The sequence below is a fragment of the Pteropus vampyrus genome, unplaced genomic scaffold, assembly GCF_000151845.1.
Source record: "Pteropus vampyrus isolate Shadow unplaced genomic scaffold, Pvam_2.0 Scaffold108, whole genome shotgun sequence".
Classification (NCBI taxonomy): Eukaryota; Metazoa; Chordata; class Mammalia; order Chiroptera; family Pteropodidae; genus Pteropus; species Pteropus vampyrus.
The window spans coordinates 3,856,537-3,870,738 of NW_011888889.1; the positions used below are offsets into that span (position 1 = coordinate 3,856,537).

The following is a 14,202-nucleotide window of genomic DNA, read 5'->3' on the forward strand; positions in this document are numbered from 1 at the left end:
GAAAAGAATATTTGAATCTATGGAAATGGAAATAATTATTATTTAGATGTGGTTAAAATTACATATGCATATATTAATGTGTACATTTATAAGCAGAATAATATATAAGATATATAAAATTTAAAACAACTTATAATTATTATATATCATACATTTTATTATTTTATTATTTATTTTTATTAAATATCATGCCATTTTTTGAGAAGGCATAAATGAATAGATAGATAGCTAAAGCTATAGCTAATAGCTTTAAAGTAATATGAGTAGATAGATAGCTAAAGCTTTAAAGTAAATGAGTAGATAGATAGCTAAAGCTATAGCTAATAGGCAGATTCTTTGTATTTCAACTGAGTAAATACACATAAGAGTACTTTAAACAAGTAGGAACCTGTATGTTATCAAACTAGACATGCGGTAGTGTTCCAATGAGTACTTAAAGCTTTGTGATAAACGTGGTGCATTTTTCTGAAGCAGCGATTTACTTAATTATTTCTATGAGAAATTCATTATTTTGTCTTAAAAACAAACAGGCTATGTAATTCTCATGTATTTATAGCGAAACCTGGGAGTTTTATTTGGCTCTTTGGCATAAGTATTTTATCGCCATTACCAATCCTTCAGTGGAAGCAATTAGGAGCAAAAGGCTTACCTCAAGCCATGCCCTTCCCGCTCTCTCTCCTCTGATTTTTCAAATATATGACTTTGTTTCAAGAGTGTATTGTGAGGTTTATATAGTCTCTAATTAAAATTGCCATTAAGATTGTATTGCTCCTAAATTCTGAGTTTAGTTTTCTACTTTGTATGTAGCAGGGAGACATTTACCCGTGGGCCTAAAAGGCATCCTAGGAAACAAAGGAGACCTTGCCAGTACAAGGTCATTTTAGAAGTAATTGCCTTTAGATTCTTCTATTTTCAGTCTCTACTTGTTAGTCATGGGCCAGGCAGAAATCAGTTGACACAGCATATGGGCTTTTGATGAGAATATAGTAAAGAGACTATTTACAGGGAATTAAGGAGGAATATTGAGGCATACAGAGATTAGCAACAGCTAGAAACCATCATGAGGCCCTGGTACAGAGGAAGAAGTAACATGACCAAAGCCTGGTTAAGACTGAATCCATGGCTGCTGCTTCCAGAGCAGGAAGGGATGTGTAAAGCAATATCCTGCCCTCTTTTCTCATCTCCACATTTCTTATGAGAATCCTCATTGCCTGAACCTAGTGAAGCCAGAGTGCAAGAGAGCTAGGGTGATGAAATCCTGGGGGCCTCCTTGCCAAGGCATGAAACAAGACCCCTCAAAATGACAGAAAATGAATGGAGGGTGGCAAATGAAGAACAACCAGCAGTGAGTTGCCAACAAAGTTGTCTGACTTTGATCCTGCCACTAAGCACCAAACTTTTTGTTGTTGTTGTTATTTTAATTAGGTGGGCTTTCCTATCTTGAGGGGATGTAGATGCACCTATTTTAGCATTTCAAATCAGTGAATTTGATTCTATGATACTTATACATTTGTGGCCTAACTAGAAATGACATACATTTTGTTTTTGTTTTAGTTTAAAATGATTGAAAGTTTAGAAGGTGTCAGGTATTCTCTATTATGAAATGGGTTTGATTTCCTACCCAAAGTCCTCCAGATGAAGGCATATAAAACAGTTCAGTGTATCATTTTACTTAAAATGATGAATTTATCATATTACAATTCCCTTTTATGAGCAAGCATGCTAACAAAAATTAAACATTTTGAGCATAATTTTCTCTCAGAAAATATAGGAAATGTACAATTTAAATGTTCTGTTGAAATAAGGACAGAAAGAAATAAAATATAAACATTTTCAGCACTATAAAAGCATCTATAAATCCACTTCATCTTTAAGCATGTAAGTAGATTTTGTTCATTATTCTTTCTTTAATAATTCTTTCTTCTATTTGCTTTATATAAACCTTTATTACTCTGTGCAGTACATAGTAATTATGCATTATATAGTATTTGGTCCAAGAAAATAATTTTGAGTAATAAATGCTAGCTAGCAATGTTGATTTTTGTGAAGTATGGGTAGATATTAGGAGAAGAGACTGTATTTTGTAACTAAGATCATTATAATGTCCAGTTTTAGAATCAAAATCACTAGTAAACATAAAAAATTGGAAAAACTATCAGCATATTTTCATAAGAAACATAGATGACAAGTAAACAAGCAGATATGAATGACTTTTCTTCCCTAAATGGCAATTTAAAGAATATGTCATAAGATCATTTTGGATTAAAGCCAATACCCTGTAACTTTCACATCTCAGAGCCTCCTAAATCACTAACACACAAAATGACCCACAGACTACAAGATCATGTGTCATGTCTGAGTTTTCAAAGACATGGTGTATTATATATTTAGTATAATATTCATTTCTGTTATAGTATGGTCTCTTATAGTTTGATATAGATTTGATATAATTATTTTTGCCTATTAATTTAAAAATTAAATTAAGAATATTATCCATATCTGAATAAACATTTATGAAATGTTAAATACACTCGTCTAATTTTATTTGATCATGAAAAATTGTCATTTGTAAATAGAGAGGTCTACTTTGAGATTTTTGCTATTCTCTCATTTTAGAGTGAATAAAATGGTTTCCTCATTATTTCTTTAAGGAGTGTACTTGGAGTAGAGAATCAATAAGGAATGTATAGTGCTGTGACTTACCTACATCCTTTGATGACTTTTTTGTCACTTTTTTTTTTGTCACTTCATGGGATATAACAGAGATTCAAATATCGAAAATTGAAAAATTGGAAATCTTAGAAGTTATCAGGAAAGAAAAGAAACAATGTACAGCTCTCCAAATAATCTCATTTTATTTTTCTTCTAGATCCAAATATAACTGTATTTTACAGACTTTTGTTCATCATTTACTTAATTTAGTTGTGCATTATAATACACACAGATGTGTACACGCTATAGGTACTTACCTTAAATAACAGCTGTTTGGTTAATTACTTTTTGTTCTAACAATTCTTGAAAAGTTATCTGCTTTTTGAATAACATTTTGTTTCTAGTACACCAAATTTTTACTGCAATATACATTATGTAAGTATATTTTAAGAAGTTATATTTCAGCATTATGGTTGTAGGCAAAGACACATTTACCAATTTACTCAATACTACAGTTTCTAATCAGAATATATCAAAACAGATCTGAATTTCACATTATGTTTGTATGAGCCAAAGTATTTTGCTTTGCCAAGTGTATGTCGAGAAGATTTTCAGTCTGATGGACACACTATTTTCTTCGGGCATCTAAGCTTTCTCACATTTAGTCTTTATTTTAGCATTTTGGTGTTTTTCTGTGCAGTAGTACAGTTTGAATAAAAGATAATTATGAACTCAAAGGATTGAAAGTTGGTGAAGAAAAAGGATACAAAAAGTAAAGAGAAATACAATAAAGCCTTATTCTATTTTATATAAAAACTATTTTCTTTCAAATTATAATTATCATTCACGTAACTTATTTTCATTATTCAGTGGGCATAGTTTTTACTCTATGAAAGTTGTTTGGGTATTTTGAACTGAAATGAAACACATCATAATTTTTTGCAATTAAAATTAATGGAAATATTTTTTCATTTAATGACTTTTTATTAAGTGGCATGATTTTAAAGAATAAATTAGTATTGCTAATCAAGAGATAGGGAGGGGTGTGTGTATGAGAGAGAGAGAGTGTAAATTTGTTTTCTTTTGAGTATACTTACTACCTATTTTATTGTTTAGTTTACTGAAACCCACAGCTAACAGTATACTGACATTTTGTTTTGCTCTCTTTTTTATTATTACCTTGTCCTTTGCATCTATGCTACATTTGTGATTACTCTCATACCTAGATCAGAATGAGTGTTGCTTTTAATCAAAGACAATATTTACATGAAACAAAGCAAAATAAAAGAGCAGATGTTGGGTAATTTGGGGGCTAAATCTTACTTTCAGGACATGTTTCTAAGCACCAATGCACATAATGTTGCAAATATTATTTCATAAAAGAGCATATCAAGTCAGTTTATCAACATGTTAAACTGAAGCATCTATAACAGCTTTACATCACAGTTTTGAAGTAGCCAGTGAGACAGATAAATCAAAAGTTATTTATATATCTATGAAAGTCAATAGCTTTCTGCATCTTTGTAATACTAAGGTAAACTAGAAAGAGTAAAATGAATATTTACTCTTTAAAGAATAGGTCCCCGTTTTTAGTGACATTATAATAATTTTAGTTCTCTTGGACTAGAGGCTAATGGTCTTTCTTTGTTATCATGACCAGAATCATTTTTTTAAATGACTTTTTTTTTTTTTTAATGACTGTGTAAAGGCTTGTCTGAATGTAGGAATGAAAAGAGGGATCTGGAAAAGTGATCTTTTGTAATCGATTTTAATTGTTTTATACCATGTAGGAAAAAATGTGGATATAATATAGCCAGTCTATTAAATAGAACATTTTGATGTACATTTCAGTTCTGTGGTCAGTATTGGCATATTCAGTTGTTGCGGGAGAGCTCAAAGCTCCAGTGATCAGATTCTTGTCTTATGCCTTGAGAAAGAATTTGAGGGCAAGCATGAAAGCACAAGGTGTATTGAAGTGAAAGTACACATTCAAAAGGGGGGCGTGTGTGAACTCAGAGAGAGGACGTGGAAAGGGAGAGTGAGTGAGAAAGAAAGAGAGAGAGAGAGTGAGAAAGAGAGAAGCAAGCAAGGATGCCTGGAGAGGCCCATGAGGATCTCTGGATTATGGGCTTTTGTTCTTCTTGGGGCCAGGGCCCAGAAATATGCTACTGACAGCCTCGTTGTCTCTTCCCGGTAGGTGGGGAGCTCGGTATCCTGCTTTCTTCCCCATATGCTGTTTTCAAAATTGCAATGGTATCAGGTACATGATGGGAGCCACAGTTATTTGCAATATGGATGAGATTATAAAATTGTAATTAGCCAAAGGTCATGCCTTGGCCAAAGATGGCATCTAAACTGGAAAAGACCGTTTTGGCTTATCTTCTCTTTTAGGGACTAAAATGGGGAAGTTTGAAGAAGGGAAAAAATTTCCAGAGCCGTATCCTGAGGAGGGAGGATCATCTTCTGGCTATCTGTCCTGCCTCACAATGGCCTGTATGGTCTAGTGTGAAATAGTCCAGTTATTTTACAATCTTGCAGTGCTGTTGTTGTGTAGGAACCATTTTAGCTCAGACTTTCTTCCTACCTTCTCACTTTGTTTGACAAATGTACCTTTACTTGCTCTTGGTAATGATTAGAGTATATGCTTTCCAAACCTGTTTCTATTTTGCCAGTTGTCCTTGATTTCTTGTCGTTCTCTTATGATTAAATTGGTAGAATTTAAGTTGCTGTGAGAGGGATGTCCTTCTACCTGCTCTCTCATTGGCTTAAATTTAACCACCTGTGCACATTGACATACTCTTTATTTGTCATGTTGGGTTTCCTTCATTTAGAATACGTTCATAATTCTATAGTTACTTTATTTCAACTATGGCTCATATTTGATTTCATGAAGTTTTTTTAAGAGCTTGGAATTTGCTATCCATGGAAAGAAAAATAATTACCTCCAAGTTATTCTTCAGAGTAAGCCTCATGATACTTAAAGAGCTGTTAACATATTGTTTTCTTTTCTTTTGATAAGGTTTGACTACTGAGGAAATGAGTCTACTACCTTGTGAAGAGAAAAGCATTTTATATTTGTAAATCTTTCAAAGTATATTTTTCAATCATCTACTTTAAATTGTACACTAATAGTGAACAATTTAGTTAGATCACAATTATTTTTCTATGAAATGTTTCTTTGTAAGTTCCATGGTGCTTTTAACATATAGCTAATATGTTTAAAAGTTAATCTTTGAAAACTTGGCATATTCATAAAGCATTTTTCAACATGGACATTACGTGAGACTTTTTAATTAAACTATTTTGCCACCAAATGCCAAATATTTATATATGTGAAATGTATAAGAAATCAGTGTATTTAGAATTTAAAATATAATATATTGTACTTTAAATAAAAAAGAAAAGGATAATTCTATGGTTAATGGAAGAGATAACTCTTGGCTGTGGCTTCCATTAACACATCACTAGAGAGTAACTTTCATGTCACAATGTAGAAGGCAGATGAGCATAAAATCTCTCTGTTTTAAATTATCAGACCTTTAAAATTAAGCTTTGACTCCAACATATAAGAACTTTCATTTAACAAAAAATTTGGTAGTGTATTCATTATAATGTGGATAATAAGAAAACCTTTCATCCTTAATTATAGAATTCCTTTTTGTTATTCATTTACAATGATTTTCAAAGTTCATGTGAACAGTAAATTTTAGTGAGTTTAAACTCTTCATCTTGGTGTTTAACGCTGTCCACAGTAAAGCCTCAAATGATCTTTCTATTACCTGGAATTAGCCCTTCTTCACTCAAATTTCACTAATTTCTGTTTCTGATGTGTCTTTTCTCCTTTTAAACTTTGTTCCTTGGTTTTGCAATCCTCCTCACTGAGGAGTCCTTTTCTTTCTCCATTTATCTAAATTCTGCCTATCTAATGAACTATCTAAACCTTGAAGCCCCAGCTAGATATAATGTGAATTTACCTTGTATTCTCTTACTGCACCCACCCTACTAGACCTAGCAGTTTATTTATTAATGAGTGTTGCTAGGCTCCCAACCAGAGAATTCAGGACATTTCATTTATCTGTGACTCAGACAGTGTTTTGCACTTTTAACATGCATTGAATTAGATCTGTTTCTAGAATATGCAGTACGATTAATGACGACCCATAACTGAAGTGCAAGCTAAAAAGAATATTTAAATAAAATGCCTATTCATGAAGAAGTTGTGTCTGAGAAAAATTATAAATACCACTTAAAAATTGTCTAGTCACCATTCTATATTTACAGACATGACAATTAGAGAATGCTCTGTGCACTACCAAGTATTATTTTCAAATTAATCTCCAAGAATAACATAAAAAATGAGCTTTTTAAAAATGTGTATCTTAGAATTTATTTTTTCCAGCTTTTGGGATATGAGTAACAAAAATTGTGAACATTTAAGGTGTATAATGTGGTGTTTTGATATATGTGTGTATTGTAAAATGATGAACACAATAAACCTATTATCTATTATATATCTATTACCTCACATAGCTATTGTTTTCAAGTATGTTGAGAACACTTGAGATCTATTCTCAGCAAAGTACACAGTACTCTATTGTTCATACAGTCATCATTGGAGCTCCAGAACTTATTCATTTTATAAGTGAAAGTTTGACCAGTATCTCCTCATTTCCTCTACTCCCAGAATGGTCACTAATATTCTTCTCTATTACCAGAAGTTTAATTTTTTTAGATTCCACATATAAGTGATATCATAAAGTATGTGTCTTTCTGTGTCTGAGTTATTTAACTTAGCATTATATCCTCCAGGTCAATGCATGTTGTTACAAATGGCAGAATTTCCTTCTTTTTTAAAGATGATATATCACATATTTTTTTTATCCATTTATCCATCAATAAATACTTAGATTGTCTTCATATCTTGCCTACTTTAAATAATGCTGCAAGGAACATGTGGGTGTAAATAGTTATTTGAGACAGTTATTCTATTTCCTTTGGATATACACCAAGAAGTTAGAGCATTGGATCATATGACGGTTCTATTTTTATTTTTTTGAGAAACTTTCATACTATTTTCCATAACAGCTGTACCAATTTACATCCCCATCAACAATATTTAAGAGTTCTCTTTATCTTCCGCATCCTCTCCAGAATTTGTTATCTTTTGACTTTTTGGTAATAGCTATCCTAACAGGTGTGAGGTGGTTTCTTGTAGTTTTGATTGACATTTCCCTGATATTTAGTGATGATGAGCATCATTTCATATACCTGTTGGACATTTGTATGTCTTCTTTGGACATATGACCATTTGTGTACTTTGCCCATTTTAATTCAGGTTTTTTTTTTTTTTTCGTTTTGTTTTGTTTTGTTTTGCTTTTGAGGTTTATTAGTTCCTTACATATTTTGTATATTAACTCCTTAACAGATAGTTGCTTTATAAATATTTCCTCTCATTCTGTAGTTTGCTTTTACATTTTGTTGATTGTGTTCTTTGCTGTGCAGAAACTCATTGCCAAGAACAATATTAAGGAGCTTTCTTCTATGTTTTCTTTCAGAAGATTTATGGTTTCACATCTTATGTTTAACTTTTTAATCTATTTTGAGTTGATTTTTCTGTATGGTGTACAATTACAGTCCTATTGCATTCTTTTCTATGTGACAATTCAGTTTTCCCAATATCACTTATTGAAGATACAATCCTTTTCAATTATGTACTCTTGGCACCCTTGTCAAAAATTAGTTGACCCTATATGCATTGGTTTATTTTGGGGCTTTCTAATCTGTTCCATTGCATTTTAGCTTCTTTGGTTTACATACAACTTAGTGAAGATATACTACATATTATAATAAACAAGGCACTTCTCTATTTAGCCTGCAGTTAAAGAGATCTGCGTAACAATTCTTGACAATAAGTATGTTATAGATATGTGCCAGGTACTGTGTTATGTGTTTGATATTGTCTCATTTAGTCACCACAGAAACATTAAATGATACTATCATCCTGTTTCATATATACAAAAACTGAGACTTAGATACATTAAGAAATTTGCTCAATGTCACGCAAACAGGAAGTCAGGCTTATGGCAGCAAATCTGGTCTTTTAAGTCCTAGATGTACTGCTTTTTTCTTGGGACCACATACAATCTCTTAGACTCCAATGAGAAGAAATTGGTTGACCATGTCTATTTTTAATGTTGTAATGGGTAAATCATTGCAATATTGTTATGCACCCTCAGTTGAGAAATAAGTTTAAAGTAATGACTTCTTTGACTTTAACTGCTAATAATCAGTTTTTAGTAGTGTAAATACTTTACTGTTTAGGCACACATCTTAGCAATAAAACTTTCTATTTATTGCTGTGAATAATTCAAGTAAAATGTATGTCTGTGATATTGCATGATTTTGAAAAATATTTGCTTTTGCCAAATGTTCTGAAGAGAGAAAGCACACACTGAACATGCTTTTATATATTTCAGTAAAGGTAAAATTTTATTCTAGGAAGATTTTTTTAATAGACCAAGTGTATTTGTCAGGAATTGGCACTTCTTTTGAGATCTGATAGAGATTTCTTTGATATTTCATTAGCACACATACAAATGGGTTGTGCATGTAAATTTGAGGAAAATCTTTATATTTTATTTTAAGATTTTATAACAATATTCTGAGACCTACAGTGATTAAATGTTTTGCTTAATCTCCTAACTGCTAATTCTGTGTATTTTCCACTAGTCATGTGCATAAAACATTTGGTTTCTATTTCAGAAAAAAAAATTAGAGTAGAAAAGGATTTTTCCCTTTACACTAAACAAAAAATAATGTTGAATGATTTAATTTTGCTTAACTGGCTTTTGCAGTTTATTTTGTATAACTGTTGGCTTTTCTAATATAGAAACCTCCATTTGGAAGATATTAGTTCCCTTTGCTGACACAAAGAATATGCAAGGGATCAGGATATTTTTCCTTCCTGATAGAGTAAAAAAACACACTGTTCAATTGATTTGGTTATCAGTGACCTCTTTGAACCTAGGCTACAAATAAAGAAAATAAATAAAGAAAGAAAAGAAAGAAAGAAAGAAAGAAAGGAAGGAAGGAAGGAAGGAAGGAAGGAAGGAAGGAAGGAAGGAAGGAAGGAAGGAAGGAAGGAAGGAAGAGAAAAACCAAATGGGAAATGAATATACAATTGCTCATGATTTCCAATGGTATTAAATAAAGGTTTTCCTATGAGCCCCTATGGTTTTGACCAAATTAAGAGGCAAAAATTATTCAAAGTGGAATCAGAACTTCTAACTGGTAGGAAAAAAGTTTACTGCTGCAGAAAAATCTTGGGTCAATTGAACTTTTATGTGATGCCCCATTGGATCTCCAGATAAAAAGAGATTTAGCTTTCAGCCTTTGAATTATCAGAGCACAATGTCCCTGGAATGCTGGTGTCCTTTCAGTTGGCGCTTCCTACATTATAAGGAGATCAACCTGTTATTTCATGTACATGATGAAATTAAATAAAAAGCAATTAAACATTTTAAATAGAGAAAGGTTTTATGTTTCTTTTCTTATTTATTTATTTATTTTTTAGGTACGGCAACCCTTGGTTGACCTCACAGATTGCAAGGACCTTGTCAGCTTACAATCCCTTATTTTTTTAATTTTATGTATTTATTTATTTATTTTTACACCTACAGCACCTGGTCTTCCTGGGTGGTCTCCCATCCAAGTACTAACCAGGCCCAACCCTGCTTAGCTTCTGAGATCAGATGGGACACGGCTTGTTCAGGGTAGCAAGGACATAGATGGGTTTTTGTGTTTCTAGATCTGTTTTCAGCTAGTTACTCAAGCATGATGTACTTTTTCCTAAGGCTGAGCAAGTCTATTGGGAATTGCTACTGAGTTCTCTTACCCTACAAAATCCCTTTTTTACTTTAAGCTTTTAAAATATACTTCTTTGATTATTATAATGCAGGAAAACTAATTACCTCAAAATTACTTTATCTTTTTTTAATTAAAAAAGTAGGTAGCAGATAATATCTGTATTTAGAGAGTTGGCTCCAACAGCAAAGTATTTAGAGGTCATTCTCTTTATCTTTCTTCTAGGTAAAATTGGTTCTGCTGTCTTGCTGTTGTTTCAAATTATTGTTCTTACTTTTTTTTATATTTCATAGACTCATAATATTTTATTTGTTAGTATAAATATCAACTATATAATTAATTCAACATTTAGAATACAGGTCACTCCAAATAATCTAAACTTTGTCATTTTCACTTTTCCAAAGCACTTCATAGCATTATATATGAGCACATCTCTTTTTGTTGGATTAAATAATTTACAGATGTTTTGCCATTTCCTACCTCTTTTTTCATTTTGTAAAATCCATATCAAAACTGTTTGATTTTTTTTTTTATTCTGATAGAGAACTTAGAAATATTATATGGACATCCTATAAGCCTTCATACTGAGTTATTTAGAAGCTATGTATTTCAAATTAATGAACTATCAAATATCTATTTTTATATAAGGAATTTTTCTATATGCTTTTGGAAGAGAATGGTTAGAACAATTAAAAGCACATTGTGCCTAGTGGATTCTTTAGTTTAAATTGGGTCATCAAATTTTAGTCTGTTGAATAAGAAAACAGTTTAGGAACTGGCACACAAGAAAGAATTTAATCTGTAGGAAAAGAATGGTCTCTGAGAGATATCTTAACTCAGCAAGTATAAAAATTTTCCATTTGTTTATCTATTTTCCTACCAGATGTGACATTTTCAAAGCCATGGAATCCTACTTTTCCCTTTTGTCTTTATATCTCTGGGAAAGAGTAGGTTCTCAGTGTTTGTCATATAAGTGACTGATGGACTGACTGAATAAATGAAATTAAAGTTCAAGATCTAAGGTGTCATTGACCAGGAATGGGCCAGTCATGATTCTATGATTCCCGTGCATGCATGGAATTCTTAAGTGACCAGCAAACTTTGGATGATGGGCAGATAGACAAGCTGAATCAGAGAACAAATATATAATATTACTTAAGGAAAAATGACTTCAGTTAACATGTGGAGAAATTTAATTACTGATCCTCAATTACTTATATTGACAGAAAGTTTTCAGTTGCCATCTAAAACTTGTTTTGTATGATTAACCTCTCAATCATCCTACTTAACTATCATTTAGATGTTTCCTCTGACCACAACAGTATTTTTTATTGGAAATCAAGATATGTGATTGAATTAAATAGCTTATCATTTATTGAGACAATGTCAAATAGGATATTTCAATTACAGAAACGGCAAACCATGGTATAGGAAGTTAAATATTTCCCTGGACAATAAAACTTACTTTACTATTTCCTTAAACCTTTGCTTGCCACATTTTATTTGTGTTTAACTTATTAAAGTGCAAATTTCCCCAAGTAACAGATTTTTAAAAGTTAAAAGAATCTTCAAGATCAATATAACAAAAATAGGCAGCTAAAGATAACTCTAAACAAATAAATTATTAATTTAACAGTAATATGTTAGGATCTCTAGTTAGGCAATACATATTAAACCTTTTTCTTTAAGAAATAATATAAGTAAAATCATCAAATATTTTTATTGTAACTTCAAGATTGAATGAAGGGAAAAGAAACCATAAAGTCAAAGAATATAGAGTGAAAGAAAGTTAGTTAAGTGGGTTCCAATATTAATATTTTCTAGCCTAAGAGCATATATAAATGTGGCTTAGTGTAATGGTCAACAGCATGGCTTCTGATGGAGATAACCTTGAGGCTGAACCTTGGATCCATCACTTAGTAGCTGTGCTTGTTTCCTCAGCTCTGAAATGAGGCTAATAGTGTTTACCTTATAGGATATTTTGGTGTTGATGTTTATAAAGTGTTTGGAACAGTGGCTAGCACATGGTAAATGTTATATAAGTGTAAGCCAAGAATAAAAAGTAATATGGATGTAGATATTCAAAGATAATCCTGAGTAAGACCTGTTACATATGAAAGGATACATAACCGCAACAGGAAAAAACAAATGGCCAAGAGTTCCTTGGTCATCTTTCTCCAGATCCAGTCACAGTATGCCTAGGAGATATAGGTGAGCATAACATAATTTTAGAATAGTACTTTAAAGGAGTTAGACCGAATATGAAATATACTGCTGCCTACTCTCGCCGCTTTTCTTTCTTCTGTGTTTCATCTTCATTTTCTGCATCTTTATTTTGGCTATTTCTGTTGTTTCATTGTTGCTTTACTATTGTAGAATAATGCTTAGGAAATATTTACAAAATTGTACTGCTAAAAAGTCTCCATATAGTATTTGAATTCTTTAGAGGTAAGATGCTATAAAAGCCTAATAAATAATTAAAGTATTAGAGAGACAATAAGAGGAGAAATATACAGAAATAGTGCGGTCAGAGGATGACGATAAAGATTCCTGGAAATAATTCATTTCAGAGAGCCAGGATTTTCCTAATTCTCATGAAAAATGCAATGCAATTCTAGACTGAGTGTGATTTCAAAGACCAATGCTTTTAAGGTATGGCTTGTGAAATGTTGGAGAGAGGAAGCTCTTTTCTTATATTAATATTGTCTGACAAGACACTTTGGAAACAGAACTGAGTCATAAAAAATCTGTCCATCTTCCTTGAAGCTGAAAGATATATGGCTATCTCTGAAAGTAACTTAAATGTAGCTTGTGATAAAGAAAAGGATCAATTTAGTAAAACTCGAATGTCATTTTCTCCAATAACTCAATTTAAAATGTTCTCTTTGTGAGGGCTAGGATAGGTGCTGACTAGAAGACTTTGGGCTGCTTTGAAAAATTTTTGCTTATTTCTTTATCTTTCTTTACTCTATTGAATAATGTAAAACTATGAGCATGTCTTCAGTTATTTGTCCATCATCATATCAGGTTTAAAAAAATTTTTGCTCTTATGAATTAATAAAATGAAACACTCAAAATGTTGTAGGTGTTTTTGTTCTACACAAGTTTTGTTCAGAGTGTAAGATTAAATAATTCAAGATAAACTGATTTTGTTATAGCGAATCTCTATAATCAAAAGTCAAAGCTATTTGCCTGTTTTCTTTCTTCATCATTTCTTAATTATCAACTATTTGTCATGCCATACTTATATTTTGTCAACTAAATACAATGCAAGTATCTTAGTTGACTTTTTTTTTGGTCATTTAAGTGGAAATGTCTGTATTAATAGATAGTTTTCATATGAAAATATGTTATTTACAAAGCTCAGACAAGTTCTGTAATGGATGGATGTAATAGAAAAAAAATTACAGGAATAACTCACGTCTGATTTTCACTCTTTCAAAGCTGACCCTCTTGGAAAACAGGGTTATTTTGCTGGGTCAATCTATGCTAATGGACTAGCTCCTATTCAAAATTCTCATCTCACATGCATGCTGATAGCAGCATTACTCACAATAGCCAAAAGGTGGAAGCAACCCAAGTGTCCGTCAATGAATGATGAGATAAACAAAATATGGTATATGCAGACTATGAAATATTATTCAGCCTTAAAGAGGAAGGACATTCTGACCCATCCTATAACAAGAA

General features: G+C 31.8%; 1 pseudogene; it reads right to left on the reverse strand.

The window, feature by feature from the left end:
- Positions 1 to 10,322: 10,322 nt before the first annotated feature.
- Positions 10,323 to 10,441, reverse strand: LOC111743182 (annotated as a pseudogene).
- Between the last annotated feature and the right edge of the window lie 3,761 nt (positions 10,442 to 14,202).